Source organism: Pelophylax lessonae (assembly GCF_965119305.1).
Source record: "Pelophylax lessonae genome assembly, chromosome: 5".
In the NCBI taxonomy this organism is placed as follows: Eukaryota; Metazoa; Chordata; class Amphibia; order Anura; family Ranidae; genus Pelophylax; species Pelophylax lessonae.
In genome coordinates this window covers 166,578,945-166,603,436 of record NC_138772.1, presented here as the reverse complement: position 1 = coordinate 166,603,436, position 24,492 = coordinate 166,578,945, and the positions used below count along the sequence as shown (strand labels likewise).

The following is a 24,492-nucleotide window of genomic DNA, read 5'->3' as shown; positions in this document are numbered from 1 at the left end:
ATTAAAAAGAAAATTGCCACAAACAGAATAGTCTATCTCATTGACTCCAAAAATGTCTGAATTACTAATCCTGCCCAAATTGCAAATTTTCTGAATTCTACCTCTTCAACCACTGCCTGGGCCAGACGAACCACTCTCCCTCAAGCGAACAAATTCAGACCTTCCTCTCTTCACTGAGTCTCCCCAGCCCAACTTGCAGAGATCTCATTTCTGCCTCCGGAATCCAGGCAGCTATGAAAAAAAAAAGAAACTACCCCTACCCCTGTCCCACCTTGCTCCCCCAAAGACAACGGTTTTAAAACCAAACTGCGCTCTTCACCTCCTTCCCCAAAGAATCCTTTGAGGTTAATTGTAACAGTACCCAAACCAGATAAAAAAAAAAACCTACATCCCCTGCTAATTATACGCCAATCAACATAAAAATCTATGGCAAAATTATTGCTTTATGACTAGAGAATATACTTTCACATTTGATTCACCCAGATCTGATGGCACTGGGTGTGCCCTCAATTTACTTCTGTAGTCAGAACGTAGTCGAGTGCATTCTCTGCTTCTATCTTTGAATGTGGAGTAGGCTTTTGACCGAGTACATTGGCAGTACCTTTCTGCAGTACTTCACACATTTGGTTTCACAGGCTGTATACAGTGCCTTGAAAAAGTATTCATACCCCTTGACATTTTCTAGAGGTGCGCATCTTCACTGGTCTCACGATTCGATTACGATTATCCTGTTTCCGATTCTGCGATGCATCACGATTGCTGCCCATGGTTTTCATCAAAAAATTTATGCAGTCAGAAAAACTCAACTCTTTATAAAAAAAAAAAAATGATGACACTCCCTGCATGTAGCAAATTTTGAACACAGCAGAAAAGGAGCTCCAGGCTGCCCCCAATATACTACAGGAGATGGTCAAAGACTGTAGACATGATACAAGAGATGGTCAGAGACTGCAGACAGGATAAAAGGGAAGGTCAGAGACTGGATACAGGAGATGGTCAGAGACTGCAGTCATGATACTGGAGATGGTAAGAGACTGCGCACATAATACAGGGGATTGTCAGAGACTGCAGACATGATACAAGAGAGGGTCAGAGACTGCAGCCATGATGCAGGAGATGGTCAGTGACTGCGCACATGATGCGAGATGGTCAGACACTGCAGACATGATACAGGAGATGGTCACAGACTGTGCACATGATAGAAAAAATGATCAGAGACTGCAGACATGATACAGGAGATGATCAGAGACTGTGCACATGATACAGGAGATAGTCAGAGACTGCAGACATAATACAGGGGGTGTTCAGAGACTGCAGACATACTATAGGAGATGGTCAGAGACTGCAGACATACTACAAGAGATAGCTATAGACTGCAGACATACTATAGGAGATGGTCAGAGACTGCAGACATACTACAAGAGATAGCTATAGACTGCAGACATGATACAGAGATGGTCAGGAGGTTAGTATTATCTCTTTTTTATTTTAACCACTTACCGCAAAGTGACATATATTTACGTCGGCAGACTTTGCGGGGTTATACCGGGATGATGCCTCTAGCTAGATGCACCTTCCCGGTACCGTGGTTTAGAGCCAACGGTCGGCTTTTCGTCAGTAACGGCCGATGCGGCTCGGGAGCCGTTCGATCGTTACCCGGGTGAGCAGGAGGGGACTTACCCCCCCCCCCCCGCCGCCTTCCTTGACTTCGCCCAGGCCTCCCGTCCCACTGGGAGACCCGAGCACCCAGCTGGTGCATCCGCTGGCTGGAGTCCCGATCTAAGCCGGAAGCGGCTTCGATCGGGTCTCTGATGACGTAACCCGGAGGCGGCGTCCATGACGTCACTTCCGGGTTAATCTGCTGCAAAAGGCGGCAGATTTAAAAAACGGCTGTATGCAAAAATGCCGTTTTCGGCATTTTGCATAGATGAAAGTGTAGTGGAGGGGTCTAGGGTCTTTTAGACCCTCGATCCCTCCATAAAGAGTACCTGTCACTGCATATTGGTGTCTCAAGGGATGTTTACATTGCTTGTGACCGCAATAAAAGTCACCGTTGGCTCGCGCACGAAATGAAACGTATTTGGAAGTCGAGCCGCGAATGAAATCGCTGTTCAAACCACACATGTGAGGTATCGCCGCGATTGCCAGAGCACGAGCAATAATTTAAAAAAAAGAGCTGCTTTCTAACTCTAAACTGGTAAAAATTTAAAGTGTCGCCTATTGAGATTTCTATTGACCGTAGTTTGTCGCCATTCCACGGGTGTGCGCAATTTTAAACCATAACATGTTGGGTATCTATTTACTCGGCGTGACATAATCTTTCACAATATTCAAAAAAATGGGCTGACTTTACTGTTTAGTATTTTTTAAATGCAGTTGAAATGTGATTTTTCATAATTATTCAAAAAAAAAATGGCGTTTTAAAGACTGCTGCGCAAATACCGTGTGACACAAAATATTGCAATGACTGCCATTTGATTCTCCAGAGTCTTTGCTTAAAAAATATATATGTTTGGGGGTTCTAAGTAGTTTTAAAAATACTGATTTTAACTTGTGAACAAAATGTGTCCGAAATAGGGCTGGGGCTTAAGTGGTTAAAGAAAAAATAATACCCTTTAGTATCACTTTAAGGCCCCTTTCACACATACGATCCGTTCAGTTCATCAGTTCAGTCACGTCAAAATGTATCAGTTTTCCATCTGTTTTTCATCCGTTTTTCATCAGTTGTCATCCGTTTTTCGTCAGTTGTTCGTTTTTCATCTGTTCTTCATCAGTTGTCATCCGTTTTTCGTCAGTTGTTATCCGTTTTTCATCCGTTTTTCGTCAGTTATCTGGTTTTCATCCGTTGTCATCCGTTTTTAATCCGTTTTTCGTCCGATCCGTTTTTCGTCCGATCCGTTTTTTTGACGGATGAAAAATAGAGCATTCATACGTTCAAAAAAACGGACATTGACGGAATCGGATGAAAACGGATGTTAGCTGATGATCATCCATTGTCATCCGTTCTTACATAGAGATACATTGATGTCCGTTTTTCATCCGTCAGCGGATGGATGAAAAACGGACAGCATGTGTGAAGGGGGCCTAACAAATCATTGATCAGTCCTTTGGCAGCAACTTAGATTGACAACAGGTCAACATCACTTCATAAAAAAAACAGGCATTCCGATCAGCAATCCAAAAGTAAACTGCTCACAGATTAGTGGAAGTTTTCAGAGGGGAAAAGAGGAAGTAATGAGACAGAAAAAAAGAAGTGCAGCCCCCCAATGCTATAGGCACTCAGTACACCAGTACACTCGGACTGAATAGATGCAGCAGGTGGGGGATGTGCCACTTCTATACACTCACTTCTCACTTACATTAAGGATGACAGGCTGGTCTCTGGTCATGTAAACCTTTGGAGCACTCCTACCCCCCCCCCCCCCTGCAGGTCATTGCTGAAGCAGACTCTGTGCTTTATCCCTGTGCTCTTCCATGTAACAGAGATGTGCGTCACAGTCCCACCCATTGGGTGACAGGTGTACAAAGCTACAAATCCAGAGCCGGGGGAGAGTGTGGGTGGGGGCGGCATGCTGACATATTGCAGCGCTTGCCTCCTGAGGCTACAACATCCATATGTGGTGTAACGGCAATGGGTGGAGTCAGCCCACGGGCGCATGTTGTTAGCAGCACGATGCGGAAGAGCACTGACACATTACACCGCCAGCGCTGTAATGCCACTTCTGTGGGGGGAGGAGCCGAGATGACGTTATGCATAATAGCGATACAGCTGGATTCTGCATCGGTGCAGAATCGTTAAAGGCTGAAACACAATGTATCCATGCGTCTATCACTTTCAACACCCCTAAAATTTTCAACATTTTGTCATGTTACAACCAAAAACGTAAATTTGTTTTATTGTGATTTTTTGTGATAGACTAACACAAAGTTGCACATAATTGTGAAGTGGAAGGAAAATGATAAATGATAAATGGTTTTCAACATTTTTTACAAATATACAGGTCCCTCTCAAAAAATTAGCACTGTGTTTTATCAAGGGCAGGGTCAATGCACCTTGCTATCAGGAGATTTTGGAGCACTTCATGCTTCCATCTGCTGAAAAGCTTTATGGAGATGAAGATTTCATTTTTCAGCACGACCTGGCACCTGCTCACAGTGCCAAAACCACTGGTAAATGGTTTACTGACCATGGTATTACTGTGCTCAATTGGCCTATCAACTCTCCTGACCTGAACCTCATAGAGAATCTGTGGGATGTTGTGAAGAGAGAGTTGAGAGACGCAAGATCCAACACTCTGGATTAGCTCAAGGCCGCTATCGAAGCATCCTGGGCCTCCATAACACCTCAGCAGTGCCACAGGCTGATTGCCTCCATGCCACGCCGCATTGAAGCAGTCATTTCTGCAAAAGGATTCCCGACCAAGTATTGAGTGCATAACTGAACATAATTATTTGAAGGTTGACTTTTTTTGTATTAAAAACACTTTTTTTTTTATTGGTCGGATGAAATATGCTAATTTTTTGAGATAGGAATTTTGGGTTTTCATGAGCTGTATGCCAAAATCATCAATATTAAAACAATAAAAGGCTTGCACTACTTCAGTTGTGTGTAATGAATCTAAAATATATGAAAGTCTAATGTTTATCAGTACATTACAGAAAATAATGAACTTTATCACAATATGCAAATTTTTTGAGAGGGACCTGTATGAAAAGTGTGGCATGCATTTGTATTCAGCCCTCCTAAATCAATACTTTGTAGAACCACCTTTTGCTGCAATTACAGCTGCAAGTCTTTTTTGGGTATTTCTCTACCAGCTTTGCAGATCTAGAGAGTGAAATTGTTGCTGATTCTTCATCGTCAATTGACAGACGCAGCTTCATATCATCTTGACCATTGGGTTATGCTGCCCCCTACAGGAGTAGGACACTAGGCAGGAAAAAACTTCACCACACCTATGGGGCAGTTCCTGCAGGCATAACCCCACACACTCTGCTACAGTCCTCAGTTTGTTTCTGCCTAGTTTAGGAGTAGGACCTACTTCCCTGCGGGGTCTTAGCTATTTAATTTGGAAAACTTTTTTTATGTTTACATTTTTTTAACTAGTTAGAATTCCTAGAGAACTACAAGCAACAGCCAGCTGGGTTTCCGACTGGATATACTAGATCCTTAAGGTCTCCCAGCCTGTTATAGTCTAGCACAAGGCCTCGCCGCGCCAAAACCCCGATTTGATGGGGACGAGCCCGCGAGTGGACCATCTCCCTGGAATGCCCTGAGTCGCAGCGTACCCCCTGGCTGGAAGAACCCCCAACCCAGGTGGGAGGTAGTCTGTTCGGAATGGCAGCCACCTGATACCATGGTATGGTGAGTAAAATGTCCCCCCAGCTCTCTGGTGGTCTCTGGGCGGACGTGGGCCCCCTCCATGAAATAGTTGGACCCTCGGGTATCCCTCAGTTCCCCTGGCTTTTTGGACATACCAGGCCCCTCTCAGCTTCCCCCCCCCCTCCATTGCGGGTTCCTACCTCATGGGGGTGCGGATACATTACGGCCGCTGCGGCGTGTCTGAGGGTGGGGGGAGCGTCTGTTCTGGTGAGGTCTCCTCCTGGGGACCCTCCGATGCCTCTTGTCTGAGGATCCCTGGGGGTCCTGGAGATCGCATGGTGCGCCGTGGGGGCCGCCATTTTCCTGTAGATTTGTGCTCAGCTTTTCTCATTGTAATTGCATGGGCAGCCATTTTCAGTTCCCCATAGGAATGCATAGGGCGGCCATTTTCCTGTAGACCACGATCGCTGGACAAGCAAGGCAGACACTAAAGACTCTAGCTATGACCCTGGTGTTTTTTTCTACTTCCTTTGTCAGATCGTTTTTCCTTTCTGATGCACAGAACGTTCCTGCAAGCCTCCTGAGCAGTTTGGTAATGTGTTTGGGGTCTCTTGTAGGTGTTCACTCACTCTGCTGACAGAATGTGTTAGGCTGAGATTTGCATACCGCTAGTGCAGCGGTGCGATCGCGTTTTTGCGACCCTGCATCTTTTTATTTTCAGTGTAAGTGGAGTTCCGGGACAAAATTTCACCTACAGATCCCCTCAGTGCGGCTGCGGGACCCTCTGGGTCGCAGCAACTGTCTGCTTTTACAGCAGTTTTGGAAAGCTTGGTTTCAAAAGTGGATTTAGTGTTAAAAAGCGCTGCTAGCCGCAAGCGACCTTTGTCTTCACCTCCATCTGTATCCTCAGATTCTGAGGCAGATATGGCTGCCGCAGACGAACCCTACCTTGGTGCGTCTGTGTCATCTAATTCTGAGGGCGAAAAGAACATGTCCTCTTCAGCCACCGCGCAGGAAAGCGCATTGGTGGAAGCACTTATAGTTTCTGTGCGAGAAAGCTGGCAGATAAGTCTACACTGTCAGGAACGCAGGTGTCTTTTGGCATCCGCAAATCCCAGAAATCGGGCAAGATGTTTTCCTGCCCAAAACTTTTTGACAATATTGTCAATGAACAGTGGAGGCGCATCAAGCACATGTTAGTGGTGCGGACGCGGTTTCCACTCGGTGGACCATGCCACCAAAGGTGGATCATCCTGTTTCCAGACTGAATAAGTCTACTGTGGTCCCAGTGGAAGAATCCCCGGCCTTTACGGACCCCATGTGTTTGCGGGCTCAATATTGAAACCAATATTTGTGACCACCCTGGTGTCACAGACCATCACTGAATGGAAGTTACATAAAGGTCACTTGGAAATGGAACAGCTCTCTGGGGCTGATTGAGCTCATGGATCAAATGGCTCACGCCCTGTTGTATATACAGTATCTCACAAAAGTACAACCCTCACATTTTTGTACATATTTATTATATCTTTTCATGTGAAATGACACTTTGCTACAATGTAAATGTCAGTTACCTTGGTGGAGGCCGAAGTGTTGAGAGGGCTTCCCTTGCAGCTCGGTGCGGATCACCCCTGGTGGTGATACAGGAGATGACACGTCCAGAGGAGCACTGGATGCGGATGGATCCCGGATGGATGGTGATTCAGGACCGCTTCCAGGAGATCTATAGATGCTCAGAGAAAAGAGACAAAGGTTAATGCCAGGCCGAGGGTCATACACAGATAATCAGTCCGAGGAGATGAAGGTACAGAGGGCCGTACAAGAGAGAGAGTCCGTGGGATCCAAGCCAAGGTCGGTACACAGGAGATCCAGCAGAGGTGTCTTTTAGAGTAAAGGGTGGTCAGGCAAGCCGAGGTCAAACGAAGGAGAGATGCAGGTAAGTCAAAGGAGCTAGCCGGGTCAAACAGGAACAACAGGCAATCTAACAGGTCACGGGTACAGGAGCTGATGATAAACCAGCACTGAAGCACAGCCAGAGAGCGTCTTATATAGGGCCAGGGCTGGGGAGATGGGCGTGGTGACACACCTGCTCTGCATCCGGCGTTCTATTGTTGCTGAATGCTGATTCCTTTCCTGGCAGTGCCCCCCCCGAGGGGCAGCCTCTGGATGCCCTCTGACCATGTTTTTACGGAAATTTGCTATGAAATTCTCTCAGAAGCTTAGGAGCATGGATGTTACCCAATGGTTCCCGGGGCGTATCCTTTCCATTTAATTAAGTATTGAGTGCGATTGCCTCTCTGTCGGCAATCTAAGATAGTCTCAATCTCAAATTCAGGCTCCCCTTCCACTGCAACTGGAGAAGGTGGTACCTCTTCTCTCCCTGGGTATGGGCTCGGTATTGCGGGCTTCAGTAGCGAGGCATGAAACACCGGGTGAATTTTGAAAGAACCGGGCAAGACTAATTCAAAGGCCACAGGGTTCACCACTCTCTTGACCTCGAAAGGACCAATGAATCTTGGCCCCAACTTCTTGGATGGGCAAGAAAGTTTTAAATTAGTTGACGAGAGCCAGACCTTATCTCCCACCTTGTGTGCAGGGTTCACCTTCCGTTTGAGGTCAAAGAATTTCTTATAATCCTGTTGGGCTTTCTGAATATTGTCCTGTAGTAACTGAAAATTAGCTTTAATGGCAGCCAGTCGATCCAGGACTGCGGGAACCGTGATTTCCTGGTCCAAGTTGGGCAAGAAAGAAGGATGGAAGCCATAATTAGCCCAAAACGGGGTTTGGTTGGTTGCGGAGTGTACAGAATTATTGTAAGCGAATTCTGCGCATGGGAGCAGGGAGACCCAGTTGTCCTGAGAGCTGGTGCAAAAGCATCGGAGGTACTGTTCTAGAGTTTGGTTTGTTCTTTCAGTCTGCCCATTGCTTTGTGGATGGTAGGCAGAGGACAGGGACACTCCAACCGCCAAGGCCTTGCAGAGCTCCTTCCAAAATCTAGAGGTAAATTGAACGCCTCGGTCTGATACTATATTATTTGGAAGTCCATGTAAACTGACCACCTCTTTGAATGCGTTGGCTGTTTCCAATGCAGGAGGAGTGCCCACCATGGGCAGGAAATGAGCCATTTTTGAAAGTCGATCTACGACTACTAGGATGGTGGTAAACCCTTCTGATGGCGGTAGTTCAACTATAAAGTCCATAGATAAACCTTTCCAGGGCTGCTCTGGAATCGGTAATGGCCTCAACAGGCCCCATGACTTGACTTTTGCCCCTTTGTTCCGTTGGCACGTAATGCAGGAATTCACATACATTCTGCATCCCTGGTGCAGTTGAGGCCACCAAAAGCGGCGTTGAATAAGTTTGTAGGTTTTTCTCACCCCAAAATGTCCGGCGAGTTTGTGGTCATGAAAGGTTTTGAGGACCATCAATCTCACTTGTGCGGGAACAAAAATTTTTTCCTGGTACCAGAGGAGTCCATCCCGTTTCTTTAGAGACTTGGCTTCGAGTCCTGTACATTGGGTAGGGGCTTGTTGAATTGAAGTTTGTAGGTCAGCGTGGATCAGGAAAAAGTTTTGAGCTGACAAGATGGTATTGGGCTCCGTTGTGCTGGGAGAGTCTGGAAACATCCGGGACAGGGCATCCGCTTTTCCATTATTCGACCCTGGCCTGTAGGTAATATGGAAATTGAAGCGTGAGAAAAATAAAGCCCACCGGGCTTGCCGAGGTCTTAGGCGTCTAGCGGTCCTGAGATATTCAAAATTTTTGTGATCCGTGAATATCATAATAGGGTGCATTGCACCTTCCAGCAGGTACCTCCATTCTTCTAAGGCACATTTAATGGCCAGGAGTTCCCAGTCCCCCACATCGTAATTCCTCTCTGGGGGTGACATTTTCCGAGAGAAGAACGCTACCGGATGTAGTAGGGCCTTTGGGCCTTGTCGCTGGGACAGGATAGCCCCTGTGGCTACTTCCGAGGCATCCACTTCGAGGATGTAGGGTAAAGCTGGGTCCGGATGTTGGAGAATAGGTGCGGTCACAAACAGGTTCTTTAACTCATCGAAGGCTGACTGAGCCTCCGGTGACCAGCGGAAGCGGATCTGCTGGCGCGTAAGTTGGGTGATGGGTGTAATAATTGTTGAAAACCCCTTCACAAACCTTCTGTAAAAGTTAGCGAAACCCACAAATCGCTGAACTCCTTTTTTTGTCCGTGGGGGCTGGCCACTCCAGAATTGCTTTCACCTTCTGCTTATCCATAGATACACCCCCTGTTGAGATAATGAGCCCTAGGAACTGGATGGACTCTCTCTCAAATTCACACTTCTCCAGTTTCACATAGAGCCCATGTTTCCTCAGGGTGGCTAGTACTTTCTTAACGTGGATCTGGTGGAGTTCCAGAGTGGAAGAAAAGACCAGGATGTCATCTAGGTACACAATTAGGAAGTTGTCCAGAAACTCTTGAAAAACGTCATTCACCAAATGTTGAAAAGTGGCCGGGGCGTTACACAGCCCGAAGGGCATGACCATATATTTGAAGTGGCCAAACCGGGTCCTGAATGCTGTTTTCCACTCATCCCCCTCTCGGATGCTGCTAAGGTTGTATGCCCCTCGGAGGTCTAATTTAGTTAAGACCCGAGCAGTCCGGAAACGCTGAAACAACTCTGGAATCAAAGGGACAGGATAGCAGTTCTTGATGGTCACCTTGTTGAGTTCCCAGTAATCAACGCAGGGTCTTAATGTGCCATCTTTCTTCTCAACAAAGATGATTCCAGCACCCGCTGGAGAGGACGAGGGCCTGATGAACCCCTTTTCCAAGTTTTCATTGACATAGGTCCGAAGAGTTTCCAATTCCCTCTCAGACAGGGGAAATATTCTTCCGAAAGGGATCTTTGCCCCTGGGAGAAGTTCAATAGGGCAGTCGTAGGGCCTGTGAGGGGGTAAAACATCAGCCTTTTTCTTGTCGAATACATCCCTAATGTCCCGATAAGCTTCAGGAAGGTCTTCAAGGGGGTCTGGGACCGGCTGGACGGCTAGACAAGCGGCAGGGGCTTTGGGTCTAGGAGGGAAGCAATGATCCAGGCAGTATTTGGATGAGAAGGAGATCCTCTTCTTTACCCAATCAATTTGGGGATTGTGGGCCTGGAGCCAAGGTAGGCCTAGGATTACCAGGAATAAGGGAGAGGACAAGACATCGAAGCGGATGAACTCTTGATGGCCCGGGCTTGTGATAGTAAGAACCAGATAGGTCTATTTGGTCACGGGTCCGGAACTAGGCAAGGACCCGTCGGCCAGAAAGACTCTAAGCCGTTGCTCCTTAACTTGCAGGGGGACTCCTAGTTTCTTAGCTAGAGTGCAGTCCAGGAAACAACTACAAGCTCCGGAGTCAATAATTGCCGTGAGCTGGATCCTCTCTTCGGCTACCTGTAGGGAGACAGGAAGGATAAGGTGAGCAGGGGACGGCTCAGAGACCTGACAGTTCAGAACAGACCGTGAATAGCACTTACTAGGCCTCACAGGACAGTTGTGGAGAAAATGGCCAGAAGCTCCACAGTATAGGCAGAGGTTCGCCTGGCGGCGACGTCCCTCTTCGGGGGTTAGGGAGGAACGAATTAGCCCAATCTGAATGGGTTCACCATCTGCAGAGGCATTGACAGCTGGTCCAGGAAGAGGAGAGGCAGCAAATGGAACCTTAGGCATGACCCAAGTAGCTCGAGCCCCCTGGAGGCGTTCTGAGCGTCTTTCCCAGAGACGCCTGTCCATCTGGATGGCAAGGGAGATTAAATCTTCCAAGGATGCTGGTGTCTCTACTCAAGCAAGCTCGTCCTTTAGAGCTTCAGAGAGGCCATGTCGGTACTGATACTTTAATGCTGCCTCATTCCAGTCCGTGTCGGCTGCCCACCTACGGAAATCTACAGTGTAGTCCTCGGCCGGGCGTTTGTTCTGTTGTAGGGCATGTAAGGCAGACTCTGCTGTGACCGTGCGCTGGGGATCTTCATATAATTGGGCCATAGCCTCAAAGAAGGAGCTTACGGAATTTAGGATCGGGCTCTTCTGTTCCAGGAGGTTGTGTGCCCAAGTCTGAGGTTCGTCAGTCAATAGGGAAATTATGAACCCTACTTTAATGGATTCAGAGGAGAAGGTCCTGGGCTGGAGAGCCAGATATAACAAACAGGCATTCTTGAAGGCCCTGAACTTCCTTCGCTCCCCACGAAAGAGTTCTGGCGTGGGCACCCGTGGCTCTGGGGGCGGAGCTGAAACTGAATGGGCGGAGCTAGCTTGATCTGGTTGGGACGGAGCCCGTAGCGAGCTAGTGGCAGGCTGAGTAGGGTCCGTCGAGGAGGAGGAGCCGGCTAGGTTAAGTACCCGACCTTCCAGCTGGAAGTAACCATCTTGTAGACTTTGTACGGCCTGGGTCAGGGCTGAAACCTGTTGGCACAGAGCCTCGAGCGGGGAAGCACCTCTTTCGGCCTCTGACATGCAGCTCAGTGCGGATCACCCCTGGTGGTGAAACAGGAGATGACAGGTCCCAAGGAGCACTGGATGCGGATGGATCCCGGATGGATGGTGATTCAGGACCGCTTTCAGGAGATCTATAGATGCTCAGAGAAAAGAGACAAAGGTTAATGCCAGGCCGAGGGTCATACACAGATAATCAGTCTGAGGAGATGAAGGTACAGAGGGCCGTACAAGAGAGAGAGTCCGTGGGATCCAAGCCAAGGTCGGTACACAGGAGTTCCAGCAGAGGCTTCTTTTAGAGTAAAGGGTGGTCAGGCAAGATGAGGTCAAACAAAGGAGCTAGCCGGGTCAAACAGGAACAACAGGCAATCGAACAGGTCACGGGTACAGGAGCTGATGATAAACCAGCACTGAAGCACAGCCAGAAAGCGTCTTATATAGGGCCAGGGCTAGGGAGATGGGCGTGGTGACACACCTGCTCTGTATCCGGCGTTCTATTGTTGCTGAATACTGATTCCTTTCCTGACAGTAAAGTAGTGAGTGTACAGCTTGTATAACAGTATAAATTTGCTGTCCCCTCAAAATAACTCAACACACAGCCATTAATGTCTAAACCGCTGGTAACAAAAGTGAATACACCAGTGACAATGTCCAAATTTGGTCCAATTAGCCATTTTCCCTCCCCAGTGTCATGTGACTTGTTAGTGTTACAAGGTCTCAGGTGTGAATGGGGACCAAGTGTGTTAAATTTGGTGTTATTTCTGTCACTCTCTCATACTGGTCACTGGAAGTTCAACATGGCACCTCATGGCAAAGAACTCTCTGAGGATCTGAAAAAAAAAAAGAATTGTTGCTCTACATAAAGATGGCCTATATACGACTATACGAAGATTGCCAAGACCCTGAAACTGAGCTGCAGCACGGTGGCCAAGATAATACAGCAGTTTAACAGGACAGGTTCTACTCAGAACAGGCCTCGCCATGGTCGACCAAAGAAGTTGAGAGCACGTGCTCGGGGTCATATCCAGAGGTTGTCTTTGGGAAATAGACGTATGGGTGCTTCCAGCAATGCTGCAGAAGTTGAAGAGGTGGGAGGCCTGTCAGTGCTCAGACCATACGTCGCACAATGCATCAAATTGGTCTGCATGGCTGTTGTACCAGAAGAAAGCCTCTTCTAAAGATGATGCACAAGAAAGCCCGCAAACAGTATACTGAAGACAAGCAGGCTAAGGACATGGATTACTGGAATTATGTCCTGTGGTCTGATGAGGCAAAGATAAACTTATTTGGTTCAGATGGTGTCAAGCGTTTGTGGCAGCAACCAGGTGAGGAGTACAAAGACACGTGTGTCTTGCCTACAGTCAAGCATGGTGGTGGGAGTGTCATGGTCTGGAGCTGCATGAGTGCTGCCGTCACTGGGGAGATACAGGTTATTGAGGGGACCATAAATGCCAATATGTACTGTGACATTCTGAAGCACAGCATGATCCCCTCCTTTCAGAGACTGGGCCGCAGGGCAATATTCCAACATAACATCCCCAAACACATGTCCAAGACGACCACTGCCTTGCTAAAGAAGCGGAATGTAAAGATGATGAAAGATGATGGACTCACCAAGCATGTCTCTAGAATTAAACTCTATTGAGCATCTGTGGGGCATCGTCAAAGGGAAGGTGGAGGAGCCCAAGGTCTCTAACATCCACCAGCTCCATGATGTTGTCATGGAGGAGTGGAAGAGGACTCCAGTGGCAACCTGTGAAGCTCTGGTTAACTCCATGCCCAAGAGGGTTAAGGCAGTGCTGCAAAATGATAGCCATTTGGACATTTTGATTTAGGGGTAACTCACTTTTGTTGCCAGCAGTTTAGACATTAATGGCTGTGTGTTTTGAGTTATTTTGAGGAGACAGCAAATTTACACTTATACAAGCTGTACACTCACTACTTTACATTGTAGCAAAGTGAAAAGATATACTAAAATATTTACAAAAATGTGAGGGGTGTACTCACTTTTGTGAGATACTGTATGTGATGCGTTGCTGGATGCGACTCCCCTGATGGCCAGAGTGTCGGCGGTGGGGATTGCTATTAGATGCATGTGGTCTAGACGTTGACCTTCTTTTACTGCTCATAGGTGGCTTTTTCGTACCTCCGGGATAAAGGACAGCCTTTCGGGTCTCCTGGGGGTTCCAAAAAGACGTCGTCAGGAAAACCGAAGACGAGCCAATCCAGATCTGCAGACAAACCCTCGTCTGCATGCAGGGGCTACGAGCGGCGGTACAAGATCTGGGGCTGTTTGCGCCGTTTCCGTCTCAGGAACGCTTTCAAGGGTTTTAGTCAAACCTGTTTAATGTGCCCAGGAAGGAAGGCAAAGTGCGTCCAATCCTGGACATCAAGGCTCTAAACCGTTTTGTACAGGTACAGAAGTTTCGAATGGAGTCCATTCACACGGTAGTGGCGTCCCTAAACCAAGGAGACTTTTTGGCTTCCATAGATATCAAGGACGCATATCTACACATCCCTATGTACGCTGGACATCAGCGTTTTCTTTGCTTCGCTATAGGAGAGGAGAATTATCAATTTGGGTGTTACCCTTTGGTCTCGCCTCTGCCCCCAGGGTCTTTAGAAAGGTGCTAGCCCCGGTGTTGGCATTATTGCGCCAACAGGGGATTTCAGTACTGGGGTTCCTGTACGATCTCCTTTTGAGGGCAGACTCTCATTCATCCCTGTTGGGCGACTTAACGATCATTGTCCGAACACTGCAAGAGTTCATTTGGAACATCAATTTAAAAAAAATATACCCTGATACCTTCCCTGAGACTGGATTATCTGGGCCTGACTCTGGATTCTGCTTTGGCGAGGGTCTTTCTTCCCCCCCGGACAAGCTGCAGAAGTTGCAGGGGGCATTCCGGTTGCTGTTGGAAAACAATCTGTCCTCTCTGCGGACTTGCATGCGGGCCTTAGGTCTGATGGTATCGACCTTCAAGGCGGTTCCATTTGCTCAGTTCCACACGAGACCCTTACAAAGGGAGATTCTTGTAAAGTGGAACAAGGATCCAAAGTCCTTGGATACCTTGACTCGGTTGAATCGCAACACAAAGTATGTTCTTCTATGGTGGCTTCACTCGTCAGCACTACACCAAGGCAAGTCTTTCCTTCCATTGTATTGGACGGTGGTAACCATGGACGCCAGCCTGTTAGGCTGGGGAGGCTCTACGTCAGGGATCCTGGACAGTGGAAGAGTCCAAGCTGCTGATAAATATCTTGGAGCTCAGAGCGATTAGGCTTTGCCTGAGTCATTGGACAACTTGTCTCCAAGATTGCCCGATCCGGATTAAATCGGACAATGCCACAGCCATAGCGTACATCAATCATCAAGGGGCAGTGTTGGGGTAGTTACTCAAAAAATGTAACTAGTTACTGCATTTGAAAAGTAACTTCACTACTTATTCCTTTATTTTACTTTTGAAAAAAAATATGAACAAATTCCAATGCGCATATTTATTTGTACTGCACAAAAAAAAATACAATATTTATTGTTTTATTTATATATAATATGACCACAGCATGCCCCCTTTCAATGCCAGAGTGGCCACATTGTGCCCCCTTTCAATGCCAGAGTGACCACAGTGTGCCCCCTTTCAATGCCAGAGTGACCACAGCGTGCCCCCTTTCAATGCCAGAGTGACCCCAGTGTGCCCCCTTTCAATGCCAGAGTGACCACATTGTGCCCCCTTTCAATGCCAGAGTGACCACAGCATGCCCCCTTTCAAAGCCAGAGTCACCACAGCGTGCCCCCTTTCAATGCCAGAGTGACCACAGCATGCCCCCAGATTGACCACAGTGTGCCCCAGAGTGACCACAGTGTGCAATCTTTCAATGCCAGAATGACCAGTGTGCCCCAGAGTGACCACAGTGTGCACCCTTTCAATGCCAGATTGACCACAGCGTGCCCCCAGATTGACCACAGCGTGCCCCCAGATTGACCACAGCGTGCCCCCAGAGTGACCACAGTGTGCACCCTTTCAATGCCAGAGTGACCACAACGTGCCCCCTTTCAATGCCAGAGTGACCAGTGTGCCCCCAGAGTGACCACAGCTTGCCCTCAGATTGACCACAGTGTGCACCCATTCAATGCCAGAGTGACCAGTGTGCCCCCATATTGACCACAGTGTGCACCCATTCAATGCCAGAGTGACCAGTGTACCCCCAGATTGACCACAGTGTGCCCCCAGAGTGACCACAGTGTGCACCCTTTCAATGCCAGAGTGACCAGTGTGCCCCCAGATTGACCACAGTGTGCACCCTTTCAATGCCAGAGTGACCAGTGTGCCCCTAGATTGACCACAGTGTGCCCCCAGAGTGACCACAGTGTGCACCCATTCAATGCCAGAGTGACCAGTGTGCCCCCAGATTGACCACAGTGTGCACCCATTCAATGCCAGAGTGACCAGTGTGCCCCCAGAGTGACCACAGTGTGCACCGTTTCAATGCCAGATTGACCAGTACACTTACCTTCAGGGGCAGGCGTCTTCTCCTCTGTCCTCCCGCCTCCTCCGCAGCCCCCCGCTCTCCTTTGTCCTCCGCCTCATTCAAATCCTCTGCCACACACGATCCCCCTGCTCTCCTCTGTCCTCCCGCCTCCTCGGAGTCCTCCGCAGCCCCTGCTCTCTTCTGTCCTCCCGAGTCCTCCGCAGCCCCCGCTGTCTTTGGTTTTCCCGCCTCCTTTGAGTCCTCGGCCACACACGATCCCCCGCTCTCCTCGGTCCTCCTCGGCCACGCGAGATGTCGGCTTGGGTAACGCAGGAAAGCGCGTTACTCAAGCCGTGTAAAGTAACATAGTTACCCCCAACACTGTCAAGGGGGCACCAAGAGTGTCTTAGCGGCCTGGGAGGTGGCCGAGATTCTGCATTGGGCGGAGAAGTTTTTTCCGACTCTGCTGTGCACATCCCAGATGTGGACAACTGGCAGGCGGATTACCTAAGACGTCAGGTGTTGGATCAGGGGGAGTGGTCCCTGCATCCAAGGGTGTTTCGCCTCCTGTGTGTTCAGTGGGGGACACCTGATGTTGACCTGTTTGCTTCTCGCCTCAACAAGAAGGTTCAGAGGTTTGTAACCAGATTGAGGGATCCTCTGGCCGACGCCTTAGACGCACTGGTGGCTCCTTGGGGTCAGTATCGGCTGATTGCAGAATTATTAGGCAAATGAGTATTTTGACCACATCATCCTCTTTATGCATGTTGTCTCACTCCAAGCTGTATAGGCTCGAAAGCCTACTACCAATTAAGCATATTAGGTGATGTGCATCTCTGTAATGAGAAGGGGTGTGGTCTAATGACATCAACACCTTATATCAGGTGTGCATAATTATTAGGCAACTTCCTTTCCTTAGGCAAAATGGGTCAAAAGAAGGACTTGACAGGCTCAGAAAAGTCAAAAATAGTGAGATATCTTGCAGAGGGATGCAGCACTCTTAAAATTGCAAAGCTTCTGAAGCGTGATCATCGAACAATCAAGCATTTCATTCAAAATAGTCAACAGGGTCGCAAGAAGCGTGTGGAAAAACCAAGGCGCAAAATAACAGCCCATGAACTGAGAAAAGTCAAGCGTGCAGCTGCCAAGATGCCACTTGCCACCAGTTTGGCGATATTTCAGAGCTGCAACATCACTGGAGTGCCCAAAAGCACAAGGTGTGCAATACTCAGAGACATGGCCAAGGTAAGAAAGGCTGAAAGACGACTACCACTGAACAAGACACACAAGCTGAAACGTCAAGACTGGGCCAAGAAATATCTCAAGGCTGATTTTTCAAAGGTTTTATAGACGGATGAAATGAGAGTGAGTCTTGATGGGCCAGATGGATGGGCCCGTGGCTGGATTGGTAAAGGGCAGAGAGCTCCAGTCCGACTCTGACGCCAGCATGGTGGAGGTGGAGTACTGGTTTGGGCTGGTATCATCAAAGATGAGCTTGTGGGGCCTTTTCGGGTTGAGGATGGAGTCAAGCTCAACTCCCAGTCCTACTGCCAGTTTCTGGAAGACACCTTCTTCAAGCAGTGGTACAGGAAGAAGTCTGCATCCTTCAAGAAAAACATGATTTTCATGCAGGACAATGCTCCATCACACGCGTCCAAGTACTCCACAGCGTGGCTGGCAAGAAAGGGTATAAAAGAAGAAAAGCTAATGACATGGCCTCCTTGTTCACCTGATCTGAACCCCATTGAGAACCTGTGGTCCATCATCAAATGTGAGATTTACAAGGTGGGAAAACAGTACATCTCTCTGAACAGTGTCTGGGAGGCTGTGGTTGCTGCTGCACGCAATGTTGATGGTGAACAGATCAAAACACTGACAGAATCCATGGATGGCAGGCTTTTGAGTGTCCTTGCAAAGAAAGGTGGCTATATTGGTCACTGATTTGTTTTTGTTTTGTTTTTGAATGTTGAAATGTATATTTGTAAATGTTGAGATGTTATATTAGTTTCACTGGTAAAAAAAATAATTGAAATGGGTATACTGTATATTTGATTTTTGTTAAGTTGCCTAATAATTATGCACAGTAATAGTCACCTGCACACACAGATATCCCCCTAAAATAGCTAACTAAAAACAAACTAAAAACTACTTCCAAAAATAGTCAGCTTTGATATTAATGAGTTTTTTGGGTTCATTGAGAACATGGTTGTTGTTCAATAATGAAATTAATCCTCAAAAATACTCATTTGCCTAATAATTCTGCACTCCCTGTATGCATTCCCTCTGCTGAAACTCCTGCTGGGGCTTCTGCGCAGAATAGAGGTGGAAGGGATTCCAGTCATTCTGGTGGCCCCAGACTGGCCTCGCTGGGCTTGGTACGCAGATCTGGTAAGGTTGATCGCTGATGCTCCTTGAAGACTTCCTCTCAGGGAAGATCTGCTGTCTCAAGGGCCTATCTTCCATCCTGCTTTACAGTCGCTGGCTTTACCGGCGTGGCTGTTGAAAGCCAGGTACTGAAGGATAGGGGTCTTTCTGACTCTGTGATTCCTACACTATTGAAGACCAGGAAGTCTACTTCCAGGAAGATCTATCATCGTATGTGGAAATCGAACATTTCATGGTGTGAATTGCTAAAAGTGCACTCTCGCTTTGTTCTCGGTAGCCAGGGTTTTGACCTTTCTTCAAAGAAGGGTTGAACAGCGTTTGGCTTTGGGCACTGTCAAAGGCCAAGTGTCAGCTTTGACTATTTATTTCCAACGTCCTTTAGCTACGCATGCCCTGATTCGCACTTTTGTTCAGGGGGTGCATCATCTGGCTCCTCCGAGGCGATCCCCTCTGCCCCCGTGGGATCTGAATTTGGTGTTATCTGTTCTTCAAAAACCTCAGTTTGAGAACATTAGGGAGATTCCCCTGCTCACGTTATCTCAGAAGGTTGCCTTATTGGTGGCTATAACTTCTGCCCGCAGGGTGTCTGAATTTTTAGGCGTTGTCCTGCCGTTTCCCTTATCTGGTGGTCCACAGAGATAATGTGGTACTTCAACCTAATCAGTCGTTCCTTCCTAAGGTGGTTCTGATTTCCATTTGAATGAAGATATTGTGCTGCCTTCACTCTGTCCTAAGCCCAAGCATCCCAAGGAATTTTCTTTTGCATTCTTTGGATGTGGTTTGGGCAATTAGTTTACCTGGTGGCTACACAATTTTTCAGGAAATCAGACTCTTTTTGACCTTCCCAAAGGACCTCGTAAAGGATTGGCTGCGTCTGCTGCGACCATATCCCGATGGATCAGGCAGACGGTGGTTGAGGTTTATTCACTAAAGGGTCAGGTTCCTCCCTTCCTGTTGAAGACTCATTCTACTCTAGCACTGAGTGCCTCTTGGGCTTTTCGCCATCAGGCGTCAGTGATACAAGTTTGCAAGGCAGCAACTTGGTCATGTGTGCACATGTTCACAGAATTCTACAAGGTAGATGTGTTGACATCTTCAGATGCCTCTTTTGGCCGCAAGGTTTTGCAGGCTGCTTTCTAAAAGAGAACCTTTTTTCTCTTTGAGGTAGGGCTGGGCGATAAATAGATTTTTTAGTTTGAAACAATTTTTTTTTTTTTAAAACTCGAGTTTTTTCTACAATTGTTTTTTTCCTCCTTTTTCCGCCTGCTCCTGCGTAACTACACACACCTGGGCTCAGTCAGCTACTAGTCCGCCGCACAGGAACCGAACTCTCCCCAGTAACGGACCACCGCCGCCACACCGCGCCTGGATGTGACGTCAGCTGCGGGCGGTGTGTCTGTACAGGGGCTGCGGCGCGCTGTGATAGGTACACAGAGAACTCCCCGGCCTGGATGTGACATCAGCTGCCGGGAGAGGAAGCGGGCGGTGCGTCTGTACAGGCCAGGGGCTGTGATAGGATAGGTACCTATCCTATCACAGCCCCTGTACAGACGCACCGCCCGCTTCCTCTCCCAGCAGCTGACGTCTACTGACGAGCAAGTGAACTGAAGCTCCGACTCTTCTAATGAGCTGAATCAGAGGAGTGACTCATACGTTTGGCAGCTCTCTGGGGATGTTTTCTTTGATTTAACTCCTTCTTGGCTCCTCAGAGCTCTCTCAAGCCTACGGTATGTCAGACACAATAAACTTTGTCAGATTTGCCAGCATTATCATGTTCAGGACTTCAGGTGACAGCTGTATACATTTAAAGCAGGTTTCTGTGCATGTGAACTGCATTCTGATGGGCAAACTTCACAGTTAACATTGCCAGCCAGATGTGTCCAGTTTTTACAGCGCATGCACAGGAATAACGATCAGATTTTATTACTGTGTGTGTACTTCGGCCACAGTAATAAAATTAGACTTTCTCTATCGCTCATTGACAGATGTAATCCTCGGTGATACAGCACCTTCGGGTTATGTTGCCTCCACAGGAGTAGGACTAGACAGGAAATGAAAAATGCTCTGGCCACACCCCAGGGGCAGTCCCCGAGGGTATATCCTCTCTCTCTCCGCCACAGCAAATCAGTTTTTTTCTGTCTAGTCAGGAGTAAGGACCTAGATACCTTGCTGGGATCTTCTGTCCTGGCAGGATTTTTTTTTCTTAGAAAAGAATTTTTTAAGACAGCTTTTTTTCTCCAGGGTTCCTGTGAGATCTTCAAGCAAGAAAGCTGAACTGGGCGACGGGCGGGATGTTGAGATCCAGTGGTCACCCCAGTTCAGCCTACGATCGCGTGCAGGCCATAGCTCCGCGCTGGGTCGGCCGCGACATAGTCCCACTGGACGGGGACTGACCCTGCGAGTTAAATGTCTCGCTGAAACGCCAAAGACCATGAGTCACGGCGCCCGTATTGGTCGACAGCCCTCCTACCTCGGTGGAGAGGGGTACTGTCAGGAGTTGGCGCCCGCCTGGTTCCGGTATGGTGAGTAGTATGTTCCCCCTTTCCCCCTGACGGGTCTTGTGGTGAACGCGGGCCCCTCTCTGTAATGGTAAGGATGGGTTCCCCTCTATCCTACAACATGTCACAGATCCCCTTAATTGAGTGTGATTTTTGTGTACAAGAAGCCAGGAGGCTTGGTTTGGGAGCTGACAATCTAATTGTAAATATGTGTAAATGATTGTAGTCAGTGGCAGTACTAGAACTTTACTGTGATAGTATAAGGTATCCTACCTGTCAGTAGCCACAGGGTGATGTCTATACATGTATACTGCATTCCAGATCATTCCTCCAGCTAAGCAGATGCCTCCCGACGGCCACGGACCGCATACGGCCCGCTAGGGTCCGGTACCTCCGACCACGCTGACCACCATGAGGGTGAAGGGTTGTGAGGCCGAGATCCTTCTGCAGACATGCCGCTATTCTGTGCAGGCCGCCGCCATTGTCTGGTAGATCGCACGAGGCCGCCATTTTGGTGTAGCCTCGTGTCTCCAGCATGAGGGCGGCCATGTTTGAGGTGACTCAAACACCTCATGGAGCCAGGGGGAGGAGCCGGCAGGCATGTTAAGGGGCGGAGCCGCCTCTTTTACCCAGGAAATAGGGCCAAAGACTTCCTGTCTGTAACAAGACCAGCACTGAGCAAGCTGATGAAAACTTCTGTGCATCAGGGATGAGCCTTGGGGTCTGTCTCTCTCTCTGTGGGGTCCAAAAAGGCAGGTAACACTGAGGGGCGCTGTTGCGACTGGGGGACACAAAAAAAAAAAAAAGTTTTTTTTTACTTTGTCATTTTTTTTTCCGCTGGCAAGTGTCTTGTATAATCATTGACCCTGCCGCATAGGTATCCCCACCTGATCCCCTCAAGGTGGCCGCAGGACCCTCCAGTACCCCACTTGTTTTTAATGCATTATCGGCAGTTTTGGAGTCTTTGGTATCCCGGGTGGAGGTGGCCTGTCAGGGACGGGGGTCAAGTAGCGACCCCCGCCTACCCCTATTGTTTATCAGATACTTCAGATACGGATTCGGAACTGGTCAATGCAGTTGCAGGTCCCTCTTAGGGGGCTGTTGTCTCAGGTAATATCTCCTCAGCAGTGAGGAGCACGTTTCTGCCTCCGCCATAGCACAAGAGTGGTGGATGCACTAGTTGTGTCCGTCCGGGAAACCTTTAGTCTTGAGGTTACACCGGCAGAGGTAGCTGAGACTGAGATTCCTTTTTGGTACTTGTTAGCCTACCAAAAGGGCGAAGGATTTTCCTTTACCCAAATGGGGTCGTTTTGAAACGAACCCCTGTTATTTCCAAACGCATGGCTAGGTGCTATCCGTTTGAGGAATTCCTCTTTATAGGATAGACGGTACCACCTGCTGTCTTGCCACAGACTGTTAGGATAAAAAGACCTCGTAACCAACGAGGACCTTCCTTTTCTGCTCATATAGAGTTGTTTGTTCCGCGAGGGCGGGCGATAAGGCGAAACCCTCCAAAGCCCCTTTAGAGGGGTTTCAAAGGGCGCTGGTCGGGTAAACAAAGAGTCCGGCTCAGCCAAGCCTGAAGTATATAGCCTGATGCGCCCCTACCCATCTCTGGGGTGGGGGGGGATGTCTTCACCGGTTTCTGGAGGACACAGGATCGAGTTTCGATCACTTCCACCGGTGCGATTCTTCCCTTCTAACATTGAACGGTTTCAGGGGTTCTATTCGAACCTATTCACAATGCCCAGGAAAGAGGGCAAGGTGCGTCCAAATCTGGACTTGGGAAGAAATAGAGTCCATCCGTACAGTGGTGGCCTCCCTGCATCAAAGAGATTTCCTGGCGTCCATAGACATATAGGATGCCTATCTTTATATCCCCATCATCGCAGGACATCAGCGTTTTTTCGCTTTCCCAAAGATCATCCCTGGTTCCCACCAGGAGACTGAACTATCTGGGCCTAAGGTTGGATACATCCTGGGCAAGAGAGTTTCTCCTTGCTGGGAAACTCCAGAAGGTTCAGTCAACGATTCGGATGTTGCTGTCCGTCAATTGGCTGGGACTGATGGTGGCCTTCTTAGAGGCAGTACCGTATACCCAGTCTCATACCCGAATTCTCCTGAAGGAGATTCTTTTTTAATGGAATCAGAATTCCGATTCCCTGGACAATCGGATCCGGTTGAGCGAGCGGACCAGGAAGTCTCCGATGCTCAACCAGGGGAAGTCATTTCTTCTGATAGTATCCAGATTACCAATAAGGGTATCGGGAACTGAGAGCGATCAGATTTTGTCTGATTTACTGGATCGAGCAGCTCTAGAGCAGCCCGATTCAGATCCAATCGCATATGGCCTCTTCATCCAGAGGTTTTTCCCTAGCTGTCCCTTCATTGGGACATCCCGGATGTTGATCTGTTGGCACCTTGGCCTAACAGGAAGGTGCGGAGGTTTGTAGCTCGCGCCTCGATCCTCTAGCGGACGCAGCAGAAACGCTGATCGCACCGTGGGGGCAGTATCAGCTAAGGCATGCCTTCCATCCTCTCAAGTTGCTGCGGGAACTTCTTCGCAGGATAGAGGTGGAGGGAATTCCAGTTATTCTGGAAATTCCGGATTGACCTCGTGGAGCCTGGAACGCCGACTTGGCGAGGCTAGTCGCGGACGCTCCTTGGAGACTTCCTCTCAGGGAGGATTTGCAGTCTCAGGGACCGATCTTCCATCTTGCTTTACAGTCGCTGGTTTAATGGCCTGGCCATTGAGACCCAGGTACTGAAGGACAAGGGAGTGTCAACTTCAGTTTTTCCTACTTCCAGTTAAAGCAAGGAAAGCGACTTCCAGCACATGGAAGTCTTATATTGCATGGTGTGAATCTATTGGATTTCCCCCACAGACCTATTCAGTGACCCGAATTTTGGTCTGTCTGCAACAAGGGGTTGAGCAGAAACTATCCTTGAGCACGATCAAGGGTCAGGTTTTTGGCGTTAGCAATCTTCTTTCAAGAAACCTTTGGCTAATCATTTCTTGGTGCGGAATTTCATCCAGGGGGTGCGACATCTGGCTCCGCCAGTGTGCGCACCCTTACCGCCTGGTATCTTAATTTAGTGTGGTCGGTTCTTCAGAAACTTCTCTTTGAAGATATTAGGGAGATTCCCTTGCTTACATTCCCAGAAGGTGGCCTTCTTGGTGGCCATTACTTCTGTACGCAGGGTGTCAGAACTGGCCGCATTATCCTGTCGTTCCCCAGATCTGGTGGTTCATAGGGATAAGGTGGTTCTTCTTCCGAATCCATCCTTCCTTCCTAAAGTGGTTTTCGTAAGACGGACTCACTTTTTGTGATCACGGATAGCCCTTGAAGGGGGTTGCCTGTG

General features: G+C 48.4%; 1 protein-coding gene across 1 annotated transcript in view; it reads left to right on the top strand.

Moving 5' to 3' along the window:
• Positions 1 to 24,492, top strand: part of TOPAZ1 (testis and ovary specific TOPAZ 1) — a gene marked incomplete at its 5' end in the record, with an annotated part of 460,121 nt that overhangs the window by 190,081 nt on the left and 245,548 nt on the right. The window lies entirely within an intron of this gene.